Below are 14,219 nucleotides of genomic sequence, written 5' to 3'. Positions count from 1 at the left end.
TGAAAGGTCAGTTGTGTAAAATGGCTGGGGGTCTACTTCCACATCAGCCAGACTATGTTTAGGGAAGCAGAACAACAGATTGACATTGTAAATATAAGTAGAATAAATCACTATTACTACAGCTTTTGGAGGAAAATTTCAGATGTCTTGTCATTTCAATGATGCATCTGTGCACACAGATGCATGAGCCAGGTTAAAGAGGTCACTGTTACATGTTTTAATTCAGGGAATCATCTGCTCCCGGTTCTGTTGTGTAATAACAAGTACACCAACACAGCTGCTTTGTTTTTTGCTCACTATTCTGCATATTTACTCGAGTTATAATCACGATGAATATTCAACCGTCAAGCATGACTGCACAGAATATTCTCTCCATTTTTCTTCACTTTATATATAATAATAATTTATATATGTTCTAAAATGGGTGTTTGTGTATATTATGTAGACACGTGCCTCACATAAGCATGCATTGTACTTTTCATGCGTGTGCTTTCTCTAGGGATGAAATATTCCATATGACTGAAAACTCCTGACATTAAACACAGCTGACTAGAAGGCATGTGAGCATCTGATGTATTCTCACTGCAGCGCAGCATTATCACCACACGGTGGCGATGTTTGGACAGTTTTTCAATAATTGTCACCCATGTGCTCTTGAATTTACAATAGTCAGACACACTGCAAAAAAGCTTGAGCTGTAAAGGTGATGAACATGCTATACATTATAGGTCAAACGGTGCCTTTAAATCAGTTACAATTGTATTACATGTTGTATAATATATATTACTATGTATTTTATTATGAGTGCAGATTTTTGGTAAAAATGTTTACTTATCATGATTACAATATATTATACTTTTGGTAAAAAAAAAGAAGCATGGTGTCCGTAACAAATTTGACTTTTTAATCAACCCTCTTCTTCTTTGGTGTGTCAAATTGAAGGACACATGAAGAAGAAGCTAAATATGAGCATCAGCTTTCCAAACATGAACTGCTGTCTGCCAGATGTCCACAGCTGTCTCTTCAGTCCCACAAACACTTAGGGTTGTTTTCCTATTGTCTGTTATGTCATCAGTTCTCACTAACTACATCGCAGCTGCTTTAAAAGATGTTGCAGATGTCTCTTTTTCAATAGTGTTTTCTGGCTGTATATACACTGAACAAAAATATAAACGCAACACTTTTGTTGTTGCTCCCATTTTTCATGAGATGAACTCAAAGATCTAAAACATTTTCTATTTACACAAAATAACCATTTCTCTCTCATATTGTTCACAAATCTGAAAAAATCTGTAATAGTGAGCACTTTTCCTTTGCCGAGATAATCCATCCCACCTCACAGGTGTGGCATATCAAGATGATGATTAGACAGCATGATTATTGCACAGGTGTGCCTTAGGCTGGCCACAATAAAAGGCCACTCTGAAACGTGCATTTTTGCTTTATTGGGGGGGTCTTGGGGGGTCCGAAAACCAGTCAGTATCTGGTGTGAGGGTTAGGGTTAGGGTTAGGGTTAGGGCTAGGGTAATGTTGTGAATCGAGTGGCCCATGGTGGTGGTGGGGTTATGGTATGGGCAGGCGTATGTTATGGACGATGAACACAGGCCACTCGATTCACAACATTACCCTAACCCTAACCCTAACCCTAATCCTAACCCTCACACCAGATACTGACTGGTTTTCGGACCCCCCCAGACCCCCCAATAAAGCAAAAATGCACGTTTCAGAGTGGCCTTTTATTGTGGCCAGCCCAAGGCACACCTGTGCAATAATCTTGCTGTCGAATCAGCATCTTGATATGCCACACCTATGAGGTGGGATGGATTATCTCGGCAAAGGAGAAGTGCTCACTATCACAGATTTTTTCAGACTTGTGAACCATATTTGAGAGAAATGGTTATTTTGTGTATATAGAAAATGTTTTAGATCTTTGAGTTCATCTCATGAAAAATGGGAGCAAAAACAAAAGTGTTGCGTTTATATTTTTGTTCAGTGTATGTCAAAATACACCAAATGTATTTTATATGATCACATTCAGTTGTGTTAATATCAGTCAGTGAGCACGTTTTATTTTAAACTATATATTGCTGAACTAAACAAGTTATAAATTATGAATTGGACAATCTTAAAGTCACATTGGCACTTACGTTCGAGCACCAAAATGGAATTTGATTCTTCAGTCCTATAGTGCAGTGGTTCCCAATCTGAGGGGCACCAAAGATCGCAGGGGGGGCGCCAGGCCTCAGATGATTTGAGGCCAAATATCATATTTAGACTTTTTTTTTTTTTTTTTTTTACATTTCATTGTAATGCAATACATGATTGTCACTAAAAGCCTTGTCTCTACATTACAATAAAATATAAAAAATAATTGATGAATTAATTTGAATAAAAATTCAAGTTAGTATTAAAGGCATAAAAAGACAGAAATGTATAATTCTTTCTTTAATAGAAATGTTTCTTCTGCCCGTAAAGTGTTCAAACCAGGCTTTTCTTGATAAGCGCATTTTTAAAACATAGTCATTGTGCATGCCGGTTTCAGATTATGTGTCACAGTTGCTCCGATCAGATCGCTCTCCTCCATTTTGTAGATTATTTACGACATTTGAATCCACATAAACACATCGGCAAAATCCGGCTTACTTTGAGCATGTGTTTTAAACAGTTTAATCCCTTTGCGAATTGTTTCCACTTGCGTCGTCCTTTAAAGGGGACCTATCATGCAAAATGCACTTTTGTACGTCTTTTATACATGAATATGTGTCCCCGGTGTGTCAGGGAACTCACCAAGTGCCAGAAAATACAACCCCCTCTCTTTTCCTCCATACCCAAATCCCTAAAAACGGGGCTGCAACGGAGCTGATCCAGATTTGAATTTTTCTGACGTCAGAAAAGGGGTGCTCCGCCTATATGAGCAACTCTCCACCTATCAGGGGAATGGGGGGTTGGGCCACGGCCATTGCCGCTCAAAAGCGCTGGAGATGCTGTAGTACATATGCCAGGCCTGTAAGTGGCGCTGTAGTCTGCCCTAAAAGCAGCGAAGAACACTTCTCACAGAATCAGCCCTTGCAAAAACAGGGTTGGAAAAGAGTAAATAGAGCAAAATGAGGCATGGCTAAAATGCATGATCTGTTTGGTATTTTGAAAAAAAACTTCACAGACATGTTTTATATAGGTATGGCTCTACAATATATTATTCAAATACAGCATGATAGGTCCACTTTAATTTCTTCATACAACTGGAATCCAAATTCATTAATCCTGAGTCCAATAACCATAAAAGTTACCCCAATAGTGCTCCTCAATTACGCTTTCATCCTCCTTTAACAAAATACTTCACACTCATCCAGTTTGTGACAGTAGTTGTAGCATTTTTGTGACTTTTAAGCTGTAATTACCGCTGTTGCGCCCCCCCCCGCGTGTGTGTGTGTGTGTGTGTGTGTGTGTGTGTGTGTGTGTGTGTGTGTGTGTGTGTGTGTGTGTGTGTGTGTGTGTGTGTGTGTGTGTGTGTGTGTGTGTGTGTGTGTGTGTGTGTGTGTGTGTGTGTGTGTGTGTGTGTGTGTGTGTGTGTGTGTGTGTGTGTGTGTGTGTGTGTGTGTGTGTGTGTGTGTGTGTGTGTGTGTGTGTGTGTGTGTGTGTGTGTGTGTGTGTGTGAACTGACCTGTAGGGGTTTTCTACTTCAAATATACGTTTGTGTTATTAGTAACACTACTTTCTTGTTCATCAGTGTGCCATCTACATTTTGAAATGGGATTGTTTTCACCTAGACAAACACTTCAAACTACAGAAGTAAACCTTGCTGACTCCAGACTTCAAATGTTATGTGATGTGAATTCTCCCTCAGCCGGAGCACAAGATACATTACAATGAATCTTTTTTTGCAGTGCAGTCAGGGCAGGTCCTGCAGGCTTTATCCTTTTCTTCTCCCTCACCGCCAATCAGAAAGTCCCCTTTACAAGACCCCCGCTTGGTTGTCAATCACTCCCCTCGGGCGATAGGTTGGAGACGGACAAAAGAGGGAGGAGAGCGAGAGAAAGGGAGAGAAGATAAAACAGGAAGGGGGCTGGATGTGAAAGGGTTTGATAAACACAGGGATGGGATGTTAGAGAGAGCCGAGCATGTAGAGTAATCGCTGAGTGGATCTAGTGTCTTCAAGAGAGATGAATGAATGGGGTCAGGGACGCCCCTGAGAATAAAGAGAGAGAGGAGGCTGGAGAGAGTGAAAGAAAGGGGGATAACAGAAGGTAGGATGGAGGAAATGGACTGCGAACGACAGCAGTGAGGTGTTAAATAACAGAGACATGGAGAGGAATCGGAAATGGAAATCCTTCATGGAAATGAGGAAAGAAAGTGAGCGAGACTTATTAGGAACAGGAAGGAGGAGACGGAGTGTAACTGGCTGGAAGACCAGGAAGTGAGAGGAGGAGATTATAAGAGGAGGGGTAAGAAGAAGGAAAGGAAGCATTATAAAATAGTTTGATTGGACAGAGAGAGAAAAAAGTCAAAGCTAATTAGCTGGAATTAGAAGTAGACACATTATTAATGACAGAGTTGTAAAGCGGAGGGAGGCTGGTATTTTCTACCCCTGAACATTCCCTTTTAGTTGCTTATAGAATTCTTTAATGTTCCTCAAAACAGAAAACAGGGAAAGTAAATATACTATTGGTTTTATGAGGTCATAAAATGAGTCATGAGTTGTATTCATTTTGACTGAATTACAGTGTATTTGTCATTAGTAGTGGTATGGGTAATGGCTTCTAAATATACCCGTGGGAAAACGTTACTGTGGAGAAGAAGCCAGTAAGAGGTATACATCGTACTTCAACTCATTACAATTAGTTATACTTCATATCAAATGGACCCAGAATCTGAACATAAAGTGCTTTGATAGTAATGTTATCTTACAGAGATTGATTTCATAGTTTACTTTTCTTATTACACTTAGCAGACCAGCATTTATCATTGATTCTTTTCTCGAGGACTCAGATAGTTTGTACACAGTTGCTGAGCTTTTGCTCCAATGATTTGACTGGGAACGTTTCATATCCACCCAGCTGCAAGGCAAAAAACATTGTTTTTTAACTTCAACTATTTCCGGTTTCGTCCCTCATAATGGACCTTTGCATTTCTGTTATAGGTGTTAAAGCCCCATATTAAAGAAGTATGCTGTCTGGCCTATAGCTTGTTCGGGTAGATGTAGAGCTGCATTAACATTAGTTTTTTCCTTATCAAGACGAGACTTACAGATACAGACACCATGTTAATACCAGGTGTAAATGAACCGTGTGAACCACAAACAAACACAAGATAAAATAAATGATGACAACACGGTGCGGTACAGTGGGCTGTGGAACATTCATATCCTCTGATCTCCTGCAGCAGGTAACAGAAATAGGTATCTCCACTCTACATGAGAGGAGATGCAGCCGTCTGTGACATCCGCTTCATCTCTGACACATGCATGTCAACAGATTCAACATATTACTCAAGACTGCACGCTGCTCACATCTTTTTGCCGTGGAAGCTGAGACGCTCTATTAGCGGCTTTTTTCATCCTCCACAAACCGAAGAGTTCCCCATTGACTCCGCAGCTTGGAGAGAGAAAGAAGATATGCTTCAGAGGTCACAGCAGTCAGACGGCTGGTGTGGCCCGGCCCGCTCACTTTGCATTATTAATGATACCATGACTCGTAATCTTCTTGATTTGCACCTTGAGCCTTCCTAACTGGGGTTGAAACTTACTTCCAGCCTTAGACTAACACAGATTTAGTGAACTTGGGAGATTTCTATAGCCGGAGGGCAGTTTGTCTGAGATTGACTCAGAGGACTGGTTAAAGAATATGAAAAATCATTAGATTTGATTGAAATATATAAAAAATACTTACATTTTCCTCAACATTTTAAATTATTAACATTTGAATCCTTCACCCTTATTAATAAATCCAGAATCTTTGAATACATACATAATTGTAATGTTACAGAATTGCTGCTTGACTCAGTTGTCTCCTCCCATAACTAAAAGGATTCGACCACGATTGGCCTCCAAACTACTTCTGGAGTGCTACCAAAACAAATCACAAGTCACCTTAGACTGATTTACTGTAAGATGAGCACAGACTTTTTTTCTTCAGCAGATGAATATTAAAACCATGTCAAACTCTGCCAACACATTGTTCTGCACAGTGAAACTCAAACACCATCGTGATGGAACAATAAGCAAAACACATATTTGAAATGTTGCATCATTTATGTGTAGTCTAGAATATGCCATAAGAAATCAGAATAAGAAGAGTGATACATACAGTCATATTTGAAGTGTTTCATAGTGCTTTAAGGAGTTGGATCATGAGACACATGCCTGTTCTAAAAGCCACTTCGAAAAAGTCTATGAACCAGCAGACATGGATTTAGCGGAAACAGTGCGGCACTCAAATTGATTTAGTGGGAGGATGAGAGTGAGACTGAAGGCAAACTGCCGATATCACTGCGTCTGCTGGTGTGGAATAATCTCTCCACAGCAGAGACTCAGCATTTTGGAGGATGCAACATGTGGAGTATTTTGTGAGCCGTGCCTCTTTAATTAATTTCCAAAACAGTTGCAATGCGCCTGTCAAGTGCAGCAGTGGTGTAAGTGACAGACAGGAGATGGGTGGGGGGGGGGGTTTGGTCATGACAGGATTGGAGGAAGGGAGGGTAGAATCAGGGCCTGTGTTATACAATAATTGAATAAATTGAGAATTGAATTAAATTAAATCATATAAATTAGGATTCTGGATATATCTAATTGCTGTGAACTGTCATTGCTTGCCCAAGGCTACGGCTCGTGGTGGAGGTGGGGGGGCGGCGGGGCTGGGTGGAGGAGAGGCAGTGAACTCTACCAATGGGAAACATTATTATTTTTTGTTCGTTTGTAGACATCAAAGGGCAAAGGAGCAGCATGTCATCCTCTCATTATCCAGTAAATGAGGGTTAAATATAAATCCACTGTTGCTTGGTGCATTCGCAGACATTCTATTGAAAAATAGAAAAGTATTACTCAGCTACAATGGAGTTTGGGGCATCAGTTGACCGGGTCCCTCCCACCCACAGGGGAGATGGTCAGATTAATCTGATAAACTCTCCATGCAACAGCTGTCACCCAGACCCGGCCTGTCTCTGACCCAATCTCTCCCTGCCTTCCCTTCCCTCTCTCCCCCTCTTCCTCTCCTTCTCTGCTTAATGCCTCTCTCAGCCTTTGTATCTCTTCTCCTCTTTCAGTATGTACACACACACACACACACACACACACACACACACACACACACACACACACACACACACACACACACACACACACACACACACACCCACACACACACACTCTTAATGTACATCTCAATCTCTTATTCAGTAGATGCTGATCTGGTTCAATAAAGCTTTCTTTTTAACAATCAAAAGCAAATACTCTGACCGGCTGTGTCCATGTATTGTCAGATCGTTGGGCAGATGTTCAGATAGTGATTGATTTACTATGAGTAGGCAGCATGGGGATGCAGTTTTCCATAGAAAGACACTGGTGTGTAGTCCAGACAGAACCACACACAAACCAATGCACACAGGTTTTTTTATTTTGTATTCGTCAATTTATTGAACATGTCAGAAACAAAAACATACAACAATAATATATATATATATTCTCTTTTTGCCACTCAAATTAATAACTATAACAAAGCACAAAACAAATAATAATACAAAAAAAACAATAACAATTCTCAAATAGTCTCTGTCATGTTCAACAGGGGCAAGAAGAAGCTTAAAAAAACTTTTCTGGTCCTAACCCCTCTAGCATACATTTTTCTTATAAATAAAATATTAGGTCATTCCAGATAGTGTGTACATGAACTGCATACATACACACTCCTGATGTTTCTGATGCACATTAGCTAATGTGGAAAGACGGCTGGGCTGAATTACCACTAAACCTAATGACTATTTGAGGATGAGAGGAAGAGCAGACAGAAAGATGAGAGGCCAGGAACTGAACAGGGATGTATTCAGCAGGACTGATTCTCCCTATTTCCTTTTCATCCTATTAGTCTCCTGTCATAATCAATGGATCTCACAGTCACTCTGACCCCACCCATAGGTGTCTTAACAACCAGAGTTTGCCATTGTTAGGGAACATTTTTTCTTAGGTGTTGGCCTATTGTTCTGGTTTCTCATGACTCAGGCATGTAGCCTTGGAGATTCACTGTTATCTCTCTCACATAGAGGCAGCTATGTCTCTTTCTATTGCCAGTGTATGCACAAGCTTACACAAGATAGTTTATTGTCAAGGGACACCTGGAAGTCCAGAATATCAGATGTGCAAGTCCTCCTTTAGTTATGGACAAATTGTTCTATTGCCCTGCTTGTTTAGTCTAAATAAGAAGAATGTTGATTTATTCTTTCTAGTTAACATCTCTGACTAGGCTAAAGAGTCTTCAGAATTGATTTGGTTAAACCGCTGTGTCACCTCGTGGCTGTATCACCTCGTGGCTGCAGCACGTCATGTCAATTCTCTGGCCGTTACTTGGAATAAACCTTCAGCTGTTTGCCATCAAGCTCCAGCTCTCCCATGTTTCGTTGGGTGTCGACTCCATTGCTCCAGAAGTTTTTCATTACAGCCATGATGACACACAAAAACTGACTGGGTGAACACAATACTAGCTCCTGTATCACGGTGTGTCAAATGAACGACCCATAATAAGTACCTTTCCATTTGTGTTTAGTCAGAGCAGGGGGCAGTTAACTGAACGTTTACTATACCTTACATTAGAGCTACACTAAATCGCAACAAAACCACCTGCAATTTTCAAATCACAGAAAAAGCAATATTCGTTTAAGGTCAAATGTGTGCACCATTTGAAATTCAATACTGTAACAACCGTTCAGCCTCACTTTAAATAGTGTTTTTGCAGGATGAAAAGGAATGATTATTTTTTAAGGTTTGTTTTATTTCAACTGAGTTTACTGCAAATGAGTTTCCATTTCCTCCCCGAGCAGCTCCTTTGGTAAAGCGTAAACAAATTCATGAAAATGAATGATGGAATCCACTGAGTCAAAGGGCAAGGCAGTTGCAGGGAAAGATTGAGACACCACTCAAACTAGAGAATATTTTAGGATGAGATCACACCAAGCGCAAAGCCAAATCTGGTCACGGGCGTTAATATAAATGTGGTAATGTTTAGCAACCACCAACATTTCTTCCATTCCTTACTTTTGAATTGATATCACTAGCTGCGTTGACTGAAATAACATTTAACCTGGACAATGCAATTGCATTAAGCCTAGTTTTGCTTGGGTTCACTTTCAAGCTGCAATATCTCTGTGTCCCAACCCATCAACAAGCTTTTTATTCAAGTCCCTAAATTGTGCCATTTTTCTAAAAATGCACATCTAAGCCCCCTACTGGGACACACACACACTCGCTCTAAACATGCAAGCTGGCACACACATATGGTAATGCGCCTTTGCCATCACACACACAATCACACATTTCAAAGTGCATATCGAGCATTAGTGATTGGGAAGGAGCAGCAGGGAGTCGAGGGGTGTGTGTGAGTGTGTAAGGAACCCCAACTGAGCTGTAAGCCCGCCACAGTTTGGGATTATGTATGTGTGAGCGTGTGAGGAGAAAAGCTGCCTGAAATTGTGAGAAACAGTACAAGTATAGTCATCTTTACATGAAGCCTTTTCAAGTACAGTATAACATAGTAAACAGACATTCAAATGGTGTCCGTATTTTAGAGACAATGCTTTAATTTGTATGGCCGGAGTGACGCAATGCAAATATCAAGCATGTCTGATAAGTCTTAGTTACATCAGTCAGGATCCACAGTGTCAATCCTTTCACAGCAGGGTGGAGACAAGGCCCTTCAAAATGTCATCTGACTATTAGACTGTTAAGTTCCACTTGAACCTGAGTCTAATGAGTCCTGTCTGTTAATAGATGTCAGCTCTTAATCTCTAACCTTCTACAATGCTCAGATCCAGACGTCAAATGTGCATTTCATAAAACAGAGAAATGCAGCAAATCCTCAATTTAAACAAGCTTATATTAATTAATGCTTTGTAAATCATAAAAATAGAAAGGCAATTTCTGACAATGAACCAGTCAGTTGACAGAAATGTACACACATGAACTCGTAGCCCATGTTCTCTTTCTGTCTTATAGTCACACACCGACATTTCACACCTTTCTATATTAGCCTCTGTTACAGCACAGATCATTTGTTTGAATATTTAACAAGGACATCATTTCCTCTTCAGGACTGGGGTGCAGGAATGTGATTACACCTGCCACAGTTCATACACATCCATTTACACCGGAGGACAGAGCAGTGTGAATCCAACTGTAAGCATTCATCCTCTCATAAAGAAGAATGAGTCACACAGCTTCTTACTGTATGAAGACAACACGCTGTACATCTTATTTCTGCAGTTATTTATATACAGCTGAGTGCCTGCTACATGTATGTGGCCCATATACTGTAGAGATCATTAATGTCAGTGATTAGTTTGACCTGTATGCTTTAATAACACTTAGAATATACATTAATACATTTGTTAGATATTTTATTGAATGTATCTGTGGTGGTTTTCCACTTATTGTAAGTCTACTTCAGTCAATTTGTATTCTTTATTTACTCAGAGTAAGCTCCCGTTTATTGATTTCTCTGCACACTGTTCCACATTGTTGTTGTTGACCTGACACAGAAAACCAATCTAAAAGACTGAACATCAACAAAGGCCCACTGATCAAATGCTTATCAATAACTCTTGTTTTCTCAAATCACCTTTCTCAAACACAATGCCAGAACTAAAGCTGAATCCCAACCTGCACAAATGTTCTGTGAACTCTGAGGACCAAATGTGCTAAACAAAACAAATATACCAGATTCTTTTTTTAATATTTGATGCATTTTTTGCCTTTTTTAACAGTATAGCGGCCAAGACTGGAATGTGAGGAGAAATAAAGGAATGACATGCAACACATATCTGTAGTCAGAAATCCAACCCAGGACTTTGGAGTATATTTGGCATGCGCTGTAACCAAGTGGCAACCTCCGGGGCTGAGCAGTCAGGCGTATGCGAGAGAGCCAACAACTGCAGTTCACTGAAAAGCCAATTGAGGCCGGCTCCAAAAAGGGGGGGTCAATTCTCATCATAGACCACCATGTTAAAATGCCCAACTGTAAAGTAAAAATACAATATGTTTATAGCTTGGTACAAAAACTGGTTTGATCTCTAAATCCACCAACTATGGATTCATCATGGCTCATGAACTACGGGTGACATTAAAGAGAACACATCGATCTTTTGTTCCGTCTGTAAGAACTTGAATTCCAGGGGACACCTAGCCTGATACTCTACACTAGGGGTGTGGAATTTACAAAGTTAGGAAACCAGCAGACAGCCAGGGTGTTGCCTTAGACATAAAATCATGTTTTTCTTTACTTTCTCAAAGTGTGGCATACAACTAGAAACGGTCCAGGTTTTGTTATCGACATTGTGACTCAAAAAGGCGTATTGGTGCATCCCATTTAAAAAGCAAGGGATGCATGTGTTTCTCACTGACTGACTCCATTGCTCAATCGGCTAAATGACTGCCCACAAGTGCAGAACACCTCAAACACTACAGATCAGAAGTTGTTTGCGACAGATGCTGAACACTGGCCAAATGATGGTTGATAGCAGACAGTCACAATGGTGAGTCGCTGAGGCAGACGAGTCTCTTTCTTGCACATAGGGAGTTTTATCTCTGTATGTCAGAGGTGGAAGGTCCCTTTTCTTTTCAAATGCTGTGATAAAAGGTGGTGAATAAAGGCTAAATGAGGCCCGTCCGTATTTCCAGGAGGGCTCGTGTCTGCATCAGAGCCTCAATCATCCTGTCTGAAAGGTTTTACGATAACATGATCATCTTTGGATCCCCTTTATAACTCGTTCTGATGCACTTATGATAAGTGGCTGTGCCGTTTAATGGTGCTAAAATGTAAATGTGGAAATGTAAATGCACTGGAATGCCTTGCAGTCTAGAGATGCCTTTAAAGAATACAAGATGAGATGCTCCTCTGTTCTGCTGAGTACTCGTATCTGTTCTCCTCTAATGCATGTCTCAAGGTCTTGCCATGTTCACTGATTACATTTAAAAGATAAGTCTATTCCTTCTATACCCCTATAGGGTGAGTTTCCATCAAAAAGAAAGAACACCGGCATCGGCGTCAATTACACTGTCAACTGAATGATTGAAATATGGATGTAAACTGTCTACAATAATAGGTATAATAGCTGACTATTATATCAGTCTGGGTTTTGACCGTAGCAGAAAAGTACAGGTGGGACTATTAAAGGGTTATTACTGGTTTGTTGAATGGCAGCCTGTCATTGGCTGCTGAGTAAAAGAGACTTCCCACTCAGCTCCTCTTAACGCCTAGACGACTGTCAGCACTAAAAAATCTTAAACTTAAATATCAGATATTTTATATTTGTTTCAGAACAGCAGAAGAGCCTGTCTTCCGTTTTCTGGACACTAGGGATTGAAATAAAAGCGATAGGTCCCGTGAAACTTCCTCACGTCAAAATTCGCACTGTATTTGAACTGACACAATTCCCAACACAGCAAGATATGTATCTGAAGCGACTTCTAAAGATGTCTCTTCCACTCTTTATCCTGAACATGAGCAGGAGTACAGTGATGCTGCTTGAACGATGTAGAGCTAAGTTTGAAAAAGCACATTTTAGAGGGAATAATGTGGAGGCAAATGTGGACAAGAATAATAATAACATGGAATGGAATCGCTGCAAAGAAGGACAAGTAAATCCCTGCTGACATTTCACACATAAAGTAATTTAACCTTTGCTGAACTTGTATGCATAGTTTTAAAGGGACCACTTACAAATGATATTAACATTGTAGAAGTTTTTGAATAAGTGAAAATTAAATGATCTATAGTGTCGTGTTAAGTGTATTTTCATTGTGCCACTGAGTGGAGTGACCAGACATTAAGTGGAGCTGATTGTATCAAGTGGAGTGTGAGATCCTTAAATGGCCACCCTGCTGAAATAAACCCTATTGATTAAAAAGAGGTGGCACAACCTTTTCTCTGCTGCCACAATGAGGCCAAAGTCTTAATTTGTTGGCGCACTAGAGGTCACTCTATGAAAACATCAAACATGTCTTTTAATCTTAATCCATCCACATTATGTTTGTGTAACACATCCTCAAGAGACTATCGACTTTAAAAAATGTTTAGAAGATTTTCAGTAATGCTGTAATCCTAGTACACAAAATGAGTGACTTCCTAATGATGAAAATACAGAGTCATCCTGCTGGATTAAACACTGATCCAATAGAGTCTGATTAGCATCTATTGCTAACAATGTGAATGAAATGGCATTGTTAAAGTGGGGTTACCTCTTTTTTTCTGTGCATTACTATAATCCTATTGCAGATAATCAGGAGCATAACTCTCCAATACTGCGCTGTAATAAGATACAGCGCTCCCTGTTGGATTTCAGTATTGATCCAATTTGCTGCGATTTCCATCTGAGCTCTGGCTGCAGAGCGACGGCTTGATGCCAAACACACAGCCTGGGTGATGGAGGAACCGAAGCCAAAACCACACAAAGCTATGCTGCTCTGAATGCGGTTTGACTCCGATCCAGACGGAAACCGATCAAAATTGAAGGGGATCCAGTTATGAGTGGTACTTAGAGTCAGATTACAGATTTGGTTTAGAGGTTGATTATCAGTTTGGTTGTGGGACCGTCTGTGTGGCTCTTTTTGTTATTATTGTGTGCGCTGCAGTTGGAGGGATGTGAAGCAATGTTGACTGAGTAAAGTGGTGTGTGGGAAAAGAGAGGGATTTGCTGTGAACTGACACTGCTATAACAAGTATAAACAAAACATTTTGTATCTCCCTTTTTTACTATTACGAACTGGGGTTGGCTTTAAGGGATTATGGGACTGGAAATAAGAAGGAAAGAGAATAGAAAACCTCAATTTAATTTGGAATTCTTTGTTGTAAAAAGGATGGGAGAGGGATATAAAAAAACATACAAGAAAACTGATTTTGACACAGGGGATATTCCAATAGCAATCACGGGAATTCAAGCAACGTTTATTTATAGAGCAGCTTTCATTCACGACACAAAGAAGAAGTGTCCCAGCTGATGTTTGTTTTTGCCAGATATATAAC

Source organism: Notothenia rossii, assembly GCF_949606895.1.
Source record: "Notothenia rossii genome assembly, chromosome: 4".
Taxonomy (NCBI): Eukaryota; Metazoa; Chordata; class Actinopteri; order Perciformes; family Nototheniidae; genus Notothenia; species Notothenia rossii.
Note: the sequence above shows the minus strand (reverse complement) of the source record.